Here is a 12,174-nt window from a genome sequence, read left to right as displayed (position 1 = left end):
AAAATCATGCTTTTTTCCTGAAACAGTTAAAAGTGGCAGTTTTGCTAAATATAACTGACAGAACAACTAAATTTCATCCAACTCCATTTGAACAATGGCCTGAGCACAGGGGCCAGACCGGTCTTTTGCTAGCCTGTCTTCCTTTCTCTTGAAGTACATGTTTTTAAAATATAGGTTTTCTAAATTGTTTATGTATGGTGAGGCCAACAGATCAAGAGATGACTGCCAAAGCAGCTCTACTCAATGAAAACTAATTAAAAAAAAAAAAGACATGACTGCCATTGAAAAGATAGTTTGTGTTACTCACAGATCCCAAGAGAAGGGGGTATACCAGGGTATGAGGACCACATGGGGAAGGACGCAGACTAGTCAGGGACAACACGGGCAGGAGCCTTTCTTGTGGTTTCCCTGGGAAGGAATGGGCGAGGCAGGGTAAGAAGGCTAAACAGGGACTAATTTGAGTAATTTCAGCAGGTTCTGGGGCAGGGGGGCTGCCCCTAGCTGATCACCTGGTGCTATGGTGATTAGGCCAAAGGGATTTTAGCCCTAAGAGGCCATAGCAGAGGTGGTTGGGAAAGTGGGTTCTGGATTGGTTGGTTTGTGTTGATTGGTGAGTAAACAGCTCAAGGATGAGTTGTCTACTATCTCTAGAAATTGGTTAGCCCTGGAAGGGGCATTCAAGAATCAAAACGCAAAAACCAAAAGACATGTTTAATACAGTAGAGTGCCTGTATCTGGCAAAGAAGATGTTGGGGAATTTTATATATCACCTTTAGAGTTTCTCAACTTGAAATCTATAAGTACGCTTTGTGAATACATGGCAAAAACAACCATTTTTTCTGCGTGTCACTCAAGAGTTGTGGAACAAAGCAAGACTCGCTGGGTACAAGTGAGATATATCATTGGCTAAAGCATTTATTTTCTTCATTTTCTTTCACAACCACTTTCTAGAAAGCTCTTGGCAAGAGCTAAGTTGTCTCTGAATTCAGTTGGACGAGTAGTGTGGAAAGAAACTAGAACATAATCATGGTGAGGTTTTGCTCATTTGTCTTGTATAAAGGCTGTTTTGGGTAAACAGAAAAGGTTGTACAAACAGCAAAAGGGAGTTAAAGGCCTGAAAGGAGTTGATAAAGCTAATTTCAGAAAATGTTAAGGACAGAGTGGATAGGGGCAGGTGAATGAAGAGGGTGGAGCCAACACTCTGATCTCCAGGAGAACATGGGTCTCCTTCTGGGGAGTTTGGTTCAGTTGCTTTCAGTTGACATGTTCAGGTGGAGGGGGAACACCTTCCCTAAAGGTCCACTGGAAGGAAGAGGCTCTCCTCAGCACTCAAGTTTGGGTTTCTCTGAGTTAAAGGAGCAGAAACATCTGATGGAGAGAGCTGAATGTTAATTTCTTATCTACGTTCGGAAGCATGAAGGCCATTGGAGGACAAAGCCGAGTGTAAGTTAACAAGTAGATAAAGCCTTCCTTTGCCATCAGAGCACTCTCAGTTACAGCGGCCCCTTGAACAACATGGGTTTGAACTGCACAGGTCCACTTATACGCTGTATACTGCATCCAAGGTTAGTTGAATCTGTGGATGCAGACCCATAGATACAGAGGAAACTCAGTCATGGAGGGCCCAACTATAAATTATACTCAGATTGTCAATGGCATGGAGGGTCGGGGCCCCTTACCCCCACGTTGTTCAAGGGTCAACTGTATTCTCTAAACTGAAGAAGGGCCCCAGGGATTCTAACACCTGGCAGTGCCGGGAACTGACTTGAAGTCTGAGTCACAGAAAGGGCTGGAACAACCCATTTATTCTATCAAGAGATAAGAGCCTATTTTGGGGGATGGGGAACAAACTATGATTGGATTAACCAGGAATTATTAACAGTAGGTGTGAGCAAGAAGGGATATCCATTTTTTTCCCAGAAGCTTATAGTTCTTTAAATTTTGCTTGAAACAGCCTACCTTTATGTTTTGTTCATTTTAATTACAGGGAGATTCATTTCAATGCGTGTACATATTAATAACTAGTGCTTTTAATGCTTAACTGTCTGAAATTATGTATTCATTTTACACAAATCAAAACCTATAAAGTAACAGAAAAAGATATTGAGGATGTTTCCGAAGACAGTCATTATCTTACCACAGTTCAATGTCCACTAAGAATATTGCACTTGTAGATTGTTACTACTGAAACAAGCACTTTCAATATTGAAAGTGCTGGAATACCTAACTTCCAAGTCTACTATTGCAATACTGTAGTATTAAGATCAGTCCTGTTATATCAAATCAATACATATGTATTTGATTTGCATATATCAAGTACCCTATATATGCAAGGCAAGTTGCTCAGATGTTCTAATTGTATAAGAAGGATAAGCTTTTGAGAATTGACACATGCAGTCTAAAAAAATATAAAATAATGACTGTCACTCATCTTTGGTCCTTGAAGGATGATGAAAGTCAGGCATTTGGCTTCATGTTCTAGTACCTTCTTTAGAATCTAATGCAGCTAGGGGTCAGAAGGGCAGCACTTGTCAGGCCAGTTTCCTCAGCAGCTCCAGAGTCGCCACACCTCCAGTGGGACATTCCCGATGTCATGCCTCGGGATTCCGCAGTGTAGGATGCAGAAGCACCCCCTCATGTTTCCCTCCGCCATGTTCCCGCCACGCACAGCCATGCTCCTCAGCCGGCCCTGTTACTTTTGTCTGATGTTGGCTGAGTGCCCAACGCACTGGTTGTGTTGAGGGTACAGCACCCCACAGGGGTAGGAGATTCAGTCTCAGACAGTGCTTACCACAAGGCTCAGACTCTCTGGGTTCAAACCCTGGACGCTTCATTCACTAACTCGCAATTTCGAGCACGGTTTTTCAAACCCTCATTTTACTCATTTGTAGAATAGGTATACTAATAGAATTGTAAAAACTAAATGGGTTAGTCACACGATAGGTGCTTAAGAAACGTTGGCTGTTAAATGAGATAACGCATGTACAGTGGCTGTCATATAGTAAGCAGAGGTACCCTAATTCTCCCTTCCCCAGCTCCCATGGCCTTTTGCCATCTTGGGGATCCCCTTGGTAGCCTTGTAGCAGATATAGTTCATTGTATTTGTATTAGTGTCTCCCACAGGATTGTCAACTCTTTGAGGGCTGGGAGTAAACGGGACGTATGCTTGTATTGCCTGTGTTGCCAAGCACCTAATAAATGCTTAGTGTGTTTTTGAATCCGGAAGAGTACTTTGAAGATGATCCCCATTCAAAGGGATTACACACTAGTCATTCCTTCTTTGGTGCCACCCTCTTCTCAGAACATGCCTGCAGACCTCCACGTATCCACAGTTGGAAATATAGCTTCATGCTATCGGATTAGCAGTAGAGATTAAAAGCAAAATAAGGTGCAGAGCAGTAAAGGGGTGCATCCTCCGCCTCAGGCCTGACAGAGAAAGCTGGGACCCCAGCTCCGTCAGTTCCCTGATCCAGATTCCAACTATATCACCTAGGAGGATGTTGAATGCTCTCACACTGTGTCCTGGTGGACCAGGTGTACAGTGACCAAGCCTCCCAGATTTAGCACAAAAGAATCCCATGTCTTGGGAAAACTCTGTCCCTGGCAAACGGGGACAGTTGGTCACCCTATCAGGCCTCTGAGGGGAAATACAGCTTGGAATCCAGAAGCTGGGAAGAGGTCACCCTGGCAGCCCAGTGAGGAAGGCCAGCACGTCCATCTGTCCACAGGGTTTGCCTCATGGCTCCCGTTGGGACCTGCTGGTCAGCAGCAGCCTGGGAACCCAGAGAAATACATGATTTCATTTGGTCTCCAACAGCGAGGGGGAGGCTGGAGCATTGACAGGCATAGACGTGACAAATGATCTATTTCTCATGTAAATGCAACAGCTGAAGATGACTTGAACTCGAGCAAGTTCACAGTTGGAGAAAACGAGCCCAAATGATAATTAGCAAATGGGCCAGGCCCTGATTGAATAAGCAGGCTGCTGTTGGCCCTGGGCAGCCTGGGAGTCAGCTGACAGAATGGAGCTAATCAGGATTATCATTAGCAAGCACAGAGAGCAGCAGTATTTTGTTAGCCTTTCACTGAAAACAAAAGCAGATTCAGAAGGCTGTTAGCGACACAGAAGCTGGCAAATAAAGAGCAGATGAGGGAGGAGGAAGACGAGAGAGCCTGGCGAGGCAGGGGGGGAAAGACAGGAGAGTCCTTGTTCACCCTAAGGCACCTGCTGACCCCTGGGTGACCTTGGTCCAGCAGTTTCACCTTCTCTCTCCAGGGATCCATTTCCTTATTTCTAACAATGAAAGTGATTATACCATCACCTAGCTTGTAGAGGTGCTGCAGCACAGGGCTGTTCGGTTACCCTATAGCAGGGCACTTGGGCCATAGGAGCTTTTTAATTAAGTCAGTGTTTCTCATTAGGGGTCCACACACCAAGCTGCATCAGAATGTCCTGGAAGTGGTATTTTAAAATGTGCGTACCCGGGCCTCACCCTGGATACCCCAAATCAGAATTATTGAGGTTAGTGCCCAGTACCAAGCACCCTCGGTCTGCATCGCAAACTTCAGTGTGCGTATGAATCACCTCGGCATCTCGCCAAACTGCAGATTCTGATCCGGTACCCCTGATTGCAGCGCAATTCATTTTGCTCCCAGGTGATGTCAATGTTGCTGGTTCCCAGACCACTCTCTGAGGGGCACGACTCTAGATGACAATTACTCTCAAATTTGAAAATTACTATTGTTAGCACATCATCCCTTCTTAGTCTCTGGGATGGGGGGTGGGGTCAGTTCAGTGAGGTGGGAAAGTAAAGCAAAGAAGAAAGATCTAAGGACCAGCACTGGCCAAGAGTATTCCTCAAAATGTCAGTCCCGAGTAATAATCAGTGAAAACAAGTTTTTCTTTTCCTGATCAAATGAGTTTTCGAACTGCTACATCATCTCCACCCCTGAAGACTCACGACGGACAGTCGTAGATCAAAGGCCTTGCGAAGTCATCCAGTGAAGAAACTGGTTCGGTTTTGTGTAGCGCCCCCTGCCCCCCACTTAGCTGCTGAAATCTTTTTTCTTTTGTCATCACTCATTGACATCTTATGGAGATTGTGATCTGTGGAACAAAGCGGGGACAACACTGTTCAGCTCTGTGATGTGTTTCTGGATTTTGAGTTTTCCCTCCATGCCTCCACCCTGGCCCCAGCCATACACTCCCCACTGCTGCATGGGGTAAGGAAGAAAGAAGCCTTGGAGAGGGAGATGGGAAGGAAGTGAGACTCCTCATACGGGAGCGCTTCACGGAAAGAAAAGTAACTCAGCCTCATTCATCTTCACTCCTCAGCCCTCCCACTTCCCTGTATGACACCCCATCACTGAGTTTTTACCTTGTGGCTGTGGAAATAAACGATAGCTCCATTTCTTGAGTTCCAGGTGTTCCCTTACATTCTTCACGTAAATTGTTTCCTCTGTTCCCCACACTTATTACCTTTACTTCGAACAGGTGTGGTGGGCAGTTTCTCAACCTCCCTCGTTATTCTCTTTACTGCCATGTTATCACGCCCAAGCTTCCCCCACCCCCACCCCCAGTTTGTAGGCAGTGCCTGCTGGCTAATGACTGAGGTTCACACACCAAATGATCTTAGGCTTCAGCACCAAAACCACTGCTTCAAAAATGGGTACTTCAGGGCCAGATGGATGAACAACAGTTTGCAGACCAAAGACTTGGAAAGCCTTGTCTCATAAAGACCCAGCACAGCCCACCTAAGCCCAGGCATGTGATGACCTTGCGTTCCCGTATGAGGTGGCCAGGTCGTGCCCACGCTTCCCTTGGAGCTGCTTGGGTGAGTGCAGTAGCCAGGATTGGCCAGATCAGGTCAGGACGGTGAAAAGAAGCAGAGCCTGTCACATGAGCCAGAGCTGCTCCCCCAAATAGCCAGCAATGAAGAGCCATTGTGGGGCTTTTGAAAGGATCTTTTCTTTTGAAACACCATCTGTGCAAAGGCCTCTGGGCTGCTTCTTGTCAGGCGGGTTCTTTCACTTTCAGCCAGATGGTTCCAACATGGACCCAGGCATTGAAGAAGAAAGAGCTTCAGCCTGGGAGTCTGAAGCCTGGCAGTTTGGCCTTTGCAAGGATGCTTCCACTATTATGTTACCACATGCGTTGTCTGATGCTGAGCAAGGCATTTAATATCTCTGGACCTCAGTCTTCCACGAGATCCACGAGATCGTATCAAGAGTTCCCCCCGGCTTGACTTACTGAGACTATGATCTTTGACACGGTATGTCAACAGCCTTATTGTCTTTGGTCCAAGGTGACTTTCCTTTTTGCTTAGTGAAGTTTCATGAATTAAAGCCCACCATGCCAGCAGAGTGGGTATACCTGGCACAGAGGGTCGCTGGACCTTTTTTTTTAAAAAAAAACCAATTATTTATTTATTTATTTTTGCATTCGTGGGACTTTGTCAAATGAGGTGGTGTGTGTGTGTGTATCTGTCTGTCTGTCTCCAGCATGGCATCAGCTGGGGGTGGTTGTTCAGGGCAACCGAAACGCCCAGAGCTGAATGGGAGAGCCTGCCAGAGACCATTTTAGGAGCTTTGGCAGACATATTTTAAAGCGTCAGTTTGAAAAATAGCAAAGGAATGTGGGATTATTTTCAATGAACGGCATTGTGCTGCCTTAGCGGGAATGGAGCAAAGTCAGCTGCATGTCTTTGTGAGTTCTACTTATTCATCTTTTGCTGATGTCCAGTGAGCTTTCGCTTCTGGTTTGTACGATGGGAGCTGGTTGGTTTTTGGGTTTTGGTTTTTGGTTTGGTTTTGTTTTTTAACTGGGTCAGGGGTGAGATGTGGTCTGCTTTATTTCAGGGCCTAAAATATAATCAATTAGAGTTGAATACGATGCCCATGGGAAAATCACAACACATAATATTAAGTAATAAAAACAAGATTCAAAACCGTATTGGAAAATCACTCTAATCATATGTCTGTCTATTTGTATGTCTACTAGAATCATCTAATCATAGAGAAAGGAAATATGGCAAAAAGAGTCAAGAGTACTCTCTTGGGTGATACTTCTGTATATGTGTCTACTTGGACTTTTCAAGTTTTCTGTAACAAACATGCATCACTTTTATAATAATCAGAAAAATCAAACCTCATGCTTTAAAAGGCCTTACCAACAAAGACCAAAGCTAAACATGACAAGTGGCCTGTGTGCCCAGGACCAAGGGTTTTGAGTGAGCTCTTTCCTGTCTCTGGCCGTGCCCTCTCCTCCCCCTTCTCAGAGCTGTGGTGACAGGGATGCTTAAAGGAACAAGGTGGTCCACAGGTGACAGAGATGCTCAGAGGAACAGGCTAGCGTTGGTGCATCCCTTCTGTGAATTAGTTGGAGGCAGATGTGCACAATCACATGGGCTAAACAATTAAGCTTTCCCTGGATGTGGGGTGATCGCTCCTGGAGTGGGGAGTTCAGCATCTTTGTAAACACTGAGGTGATGTTACCTTTATAATAGGTACACTTTTTTCATTTTGAAGCCTCTGTTTTAAGTGGGCAGATCTAAAGCACATGACGAAGTCTGTGGATCACACACATGGAACGCATCCAGCCCTGCAGGGACAGGCTTTGTCTGGGCACCTCACTGCAGAGGGTACCATGATCTTGACTGACGGTTTTGGTTGGAGTTTCTCCCATCTAGATTCCTCTACCTAACTAGATCTGAAGAGATTCTTGTTTTTTTCTAACTTCAAGTTTCAAAAGAGAATAGGAAGGATTTATTGAAAAGAGATTAACCCATACCACAGAATGGTCTATATACAGTGGGGTGTTTTTTTTAAATAATTATTTATTTATTTTTGGCTGCGTTGGGTCTTCGTTGCCGCGTGCAGGCTTTCTCTAGTTGCAGCGAGCAGGGGTTACTCTTCGTTGCAGTGCGTGGGATTCTCATTGTGGTGGCTTCTCTTGTTGCAGAGCGCGGGCTCTAGGCACGCAGGCTTCAGTAGTTGTGGCATGTGGGCTCAGTAGTTGTGGCTCACAGGCTGTAGAGCTCAGGGTCAGTAGTTTTGGCACACGGGCTTACTTGCTCCGCGGCATGTGGGATCTTCCGGACCAGGGCTCGAACCCGTGTCCCCTGCATTGGCAGGCGGATTCTTAACCACTGCGCCACCAGGGAAGCCCTATATATAATTTATTAAACTTAAGCGTAAGTGTATGTACAATAACTACAAATAATTTTTAGCTGAAACTATGGTGTGGGTCTAGAGTTAATTCCAATCCCTTCTTACTAAGGCACTAGCAAAACTAAAGACCAGAAGTGACTAAGGAAAATGTTTCTGTCCTGGTCTCAGTCAGGTTCTTGTTTTCTCATTGTTCTTCTCAGAGAGGACCATTCTCTTCTCCTATCCCCAGGGACCCATGCTTCATCCTCGTTTATACCACCTGTATCTCTGGATTAGTCATTCCTTTCTATGGGGGTTGATATTCTAAATCACAGCAAATTCTCAGTGTTTAGCTGCTTGGTTTAAATTTTTAAAGTACAGGATCTTAAAATATTAGTATATTTCAATAACTCTTATTATTTCTGTTCCAATTTGCTATTACATACCCCTAATTCATACATGTCAGATTATCTTCTGGTTTGGCAGGTACCCAATATGGCCGCCTGAGAATACCTAGATTTGCCAGCCACACTCTGCCTTCTTTCTTTACCTTTGCTGAGTGGGAATGGTTTGTAGACTGCTTCTGATTTTGATTGGAAGTGAGACATTTCTAGACCATTCTATAAATATTTATTATCTGCTGACCATGTGCTAGAAATCAGGGTCCCTACTTTTCAAGGAATTCACTGGAAGTCTTCCTCTTACCCTGTCATTATTTCAGGATCCTCCAAAGTATTTTTCCCAGAATCTACTAGTTCTAGGGGATGTCAGAGGTATTATGTGAAAACGGGGTTTCATGGTCAAATGACTAGGGGAAACTGAGTTAATAAAGCTATTCCAGTTTCTTTTCTTTTCTTTTTTTTTTTTTTGCGGTATGTGGGCCTGTCACTGTTGTGGCCTCTCCCGTTGCGGAGCACAGGCTCCGGACGCGCAGGCTCAGCGGCCATGGCTCATGGGCCCAGCCACTCCGCGGCATGTGGGATCTTCCCGGACCAGGGCACAAACCCGTGTCCTCTGCATTGGCAGGTGGACTCTCAACTACTGCACCACCAGGGAAGCCCTCCAGTTTCTTTAGTACCCTGTCATGTATCCTAATCCCCCAAGCAAGATATAGAACATACAGATACATTTGATCAGGGAGTTCTTTCTTTCCAGAGCATTTTGTGGGTCTAAAGCTTTGAGATACCCTTTGGGAAATACTAGCTGAACAGTCTTAAACAATCTACGTTCCGTATTATAAAGGCAGCCCTCTTCTAGCTACTGAGGGTCTGTTAATAAGCATTTATTGAAAACCTACTATATGTCAGACATGTGCTGAGCGCCCGTGTAAGGTACATCTCCATTCTTCAAGAAGCTCCTGGTTTTAAAGAATCCATGCAACCACATTCATTAGAGCTGCACTGTCCAATACAGTAGTCACTGGTCACCTGTGGCTATTTACATTTAAATTAATTAAAATTAAATAAAAACTAAAATTAGTTTCTTAATCTTACTAGTCACTTTTCAAGAGCTCGAAAGCCACGTATGTCTAGTGGGTATTGTATTGGATAGTGAGCCTCTCCATCGTCATGGAATGTTCTGTCGGACACCACTGACTAAGAGGTTCCAGCCTCAAGTGTTACCTCCTACAATACTGTTAATACCCTGTCCCACCAGTGGCTGCCAGATGTGTTCAGAATTGTCCCCCTGCTGCCTCAATGAGGCATTGCCATTTAGCTCTTTAAGCGTTGATTATGGTCTGCTTCTCTTTGCTAGACCACTTCTCTCCCAGTTTACAGATGAAAAACAGATAAAACTCGAAGCTGTATGCTCAATGTTTGTCCCTAGGTCTCATGTCAGAATCTCCATCTCAGGGGCTCTTCAGCGCCTCAGGAATGCTCATAAATTACAAATCAATTACAAATCGTAATTACACTTCACTGTGTCTGCATTTTTGGAACTTGCTGCAGAATGTCAGTCACAGCAGGAATTAATTTATCTTCCTGAGCATTTGAATAAACGTGTGAACAGTCAGTATGGCTTGATGCCCATGTATAAATAAGGCTGCCAAATTTTGTCTGCTATGTGTGGCCTAGACTAGTTCAAATTTCCCGGCAGACAAGAGTAGATTCTTTGTCAAATGAGTATTAGCTTGGGATTTGAATTCAGGAAGGTTTTACTTACTGAAATATAACAATATATCTTCTCTCACCACTCACCAGTCTTACCACAATAAAAGCATGAGGATAAGGTTATAAGCAGTCCTTATCCTAAGGACTTCTGTAGTCACTGTGTGGTCTTCAGGACACCTCTTACCATGAGATAATTTTGTGCATAAAGGTTAGCTATCCAAGCCACCAACAAGGCCAGTTAGGCCATAATGTCAAACTAGAACACGGTACTAATCGGTATGAGTTTCATGAGGTCAGTGCTAGTAGATTCCTACTGTGTTGTGAATCTGAGTGTAACTGGACCAGTAATTTAGAATAAATGCATACAGGTAGATCTGGATGAAGAGAGGGACACAGATGGCTTCAAAAGGGAGCTTCCTAGAGTTCCCTGAAAGAGCCATGTCCCTTCACCTCCAGGTTATAAGTACATGCCAGTCTCTCGGCCTCCACATCTCCTAAGTCCTGCTCGTCCTGCAAGCCTCCTCTCCCTCAGAGATGATGTCCCTTCACTATTCACCACGTTAGGTCCCTGCCAGTTGCTCCCAGAGCTCCCTGACCCCAAAGAGGGCAACCACGATGGAAGCTACAGTATCTCTAAGGCTTAGTGTCAAAAGTGACAAACCACCCTTCCACCACTTGCCATTCATCAGAAGTGAGTCACTAAGTCCAGCCCACACTGAAAGGGGAAGAAAATTAAGTTTTCTCTCTCTTGAAAAGAGGAATATCTAAGAATTTATGGGACTTCCCTGGTGACGCAGTGGTTAAGAATCTGCCTGCCAATGCAGGGAACACGGGTTCCAGGCCTGGTCCGGGAAGATACCACATGCCACGGAGCAACTAAGCCTGTGCGCCACAACTACTGAGCCTGCACTCTAGAGCCTGCGAGCCACAACTACTGAGCCTGCATACCTAGAGCACATGCTCTGCAACACAAGAAGCCACCGCAATGAGAAGCCCATGCACCGCAACAAAGAGTATCCCCTGCTCACCACAACTAGAGAAAGCTTGCGTGCAGCAACGAAGACCCAACGCAGCCAATAAATTTATTTATTTAAGAAAGAAAAGAATTTGTGGGCATACTACTATGTATAAAATAGATAACCAATGAGAACCTACTGTATAGCACAGGGAACTCTACTCAATGCTCTATGGTGACCTAAATGGGTAGGAAATCTAAAAAACAGAGAATATACATATAGCTGATTCACTTTTCTGTGCAGCAGAAACAACACAACAGTGTAAAGCAACTATACTCCAATAAAAATTATTTTAAAAATGGACATATTTTTAAACCACCACAGAGACCAACATTTTTTTAAACTGGTGATGTTTGTCTTTGACACTTGAGTTTATTTCCCTTTCTTCTCTCCTTTCCCACATCCTGCAGCTCAGGACTGCCACCTCCCCCACATGCTCCTTCCTCCAGACATCACCTGCCCAGGTGAAAACTCCCCTTACTTCAGTGTGGTCACTTCGTCCTCGCCTTCCTGGCCAAGCTCCTTGAAGAAGGCGATCTAGCCAATGGTCTTTACTTTCATTTATCTTTGGCTGCATTGGGTCTTCGTTGCTGCACACGGGCTTCCTCTAGTTGCAGCGAGCGGGGGCTACTCTTCGTTGCGGTGCGTGGGCTTCTCATTGTGGTGGCTTCTCTTGTTGCGGAGCACGGGCTCTAGGCGTGCAGGCTTCAGTAGTTGTGGCATGCGGGCTCAGTAGTTGTGGCACACGGGCTTAGTTGCTCCGCGGCATGTGGGATCTTCCCGGACCAGGGGTCGAACCCGCGTCCCCTGCATTGGCAGGTGGATTCTTAACCACTGTGCCACCAGGGAAGCCCATGGTCTTTACTTTCTCACTTCCCTTTCAATTTGTTCTGGAAACC

The 12,174-nt window shown here is 45.1% G+C and overlaps 1 protein-coding gene across 3 annotated transcripts in view; it reads left to right on the top strand.

Moving 5' to 3' along the window:
* MOB3B (MOB kinase activator 3B) overlaps positions 1-12,174 on the top strand; it is a 230,045-nt gene that overhangs the window by 173,238 nt on the left and 44,633 nt on the right. The window lies entirely within an intron of this gene.

Source organism: Leucopleurus acutus (assembly GCF_964270905.1).
Source record: "Leucopleurus acutus genome assembly, chromosome: 7".
Taxonomy (NCBI): Eukaryota; Metazoa; Chordata; class Mammalia; order Artiodactyla; family Delphinidae; genus Leucopleurus; species Leucopleurus acutus.
Note: the sequence above shows the minus strand (reverse complement) of the source record. Positions and strands in the feature narration are given on the sequence as shown.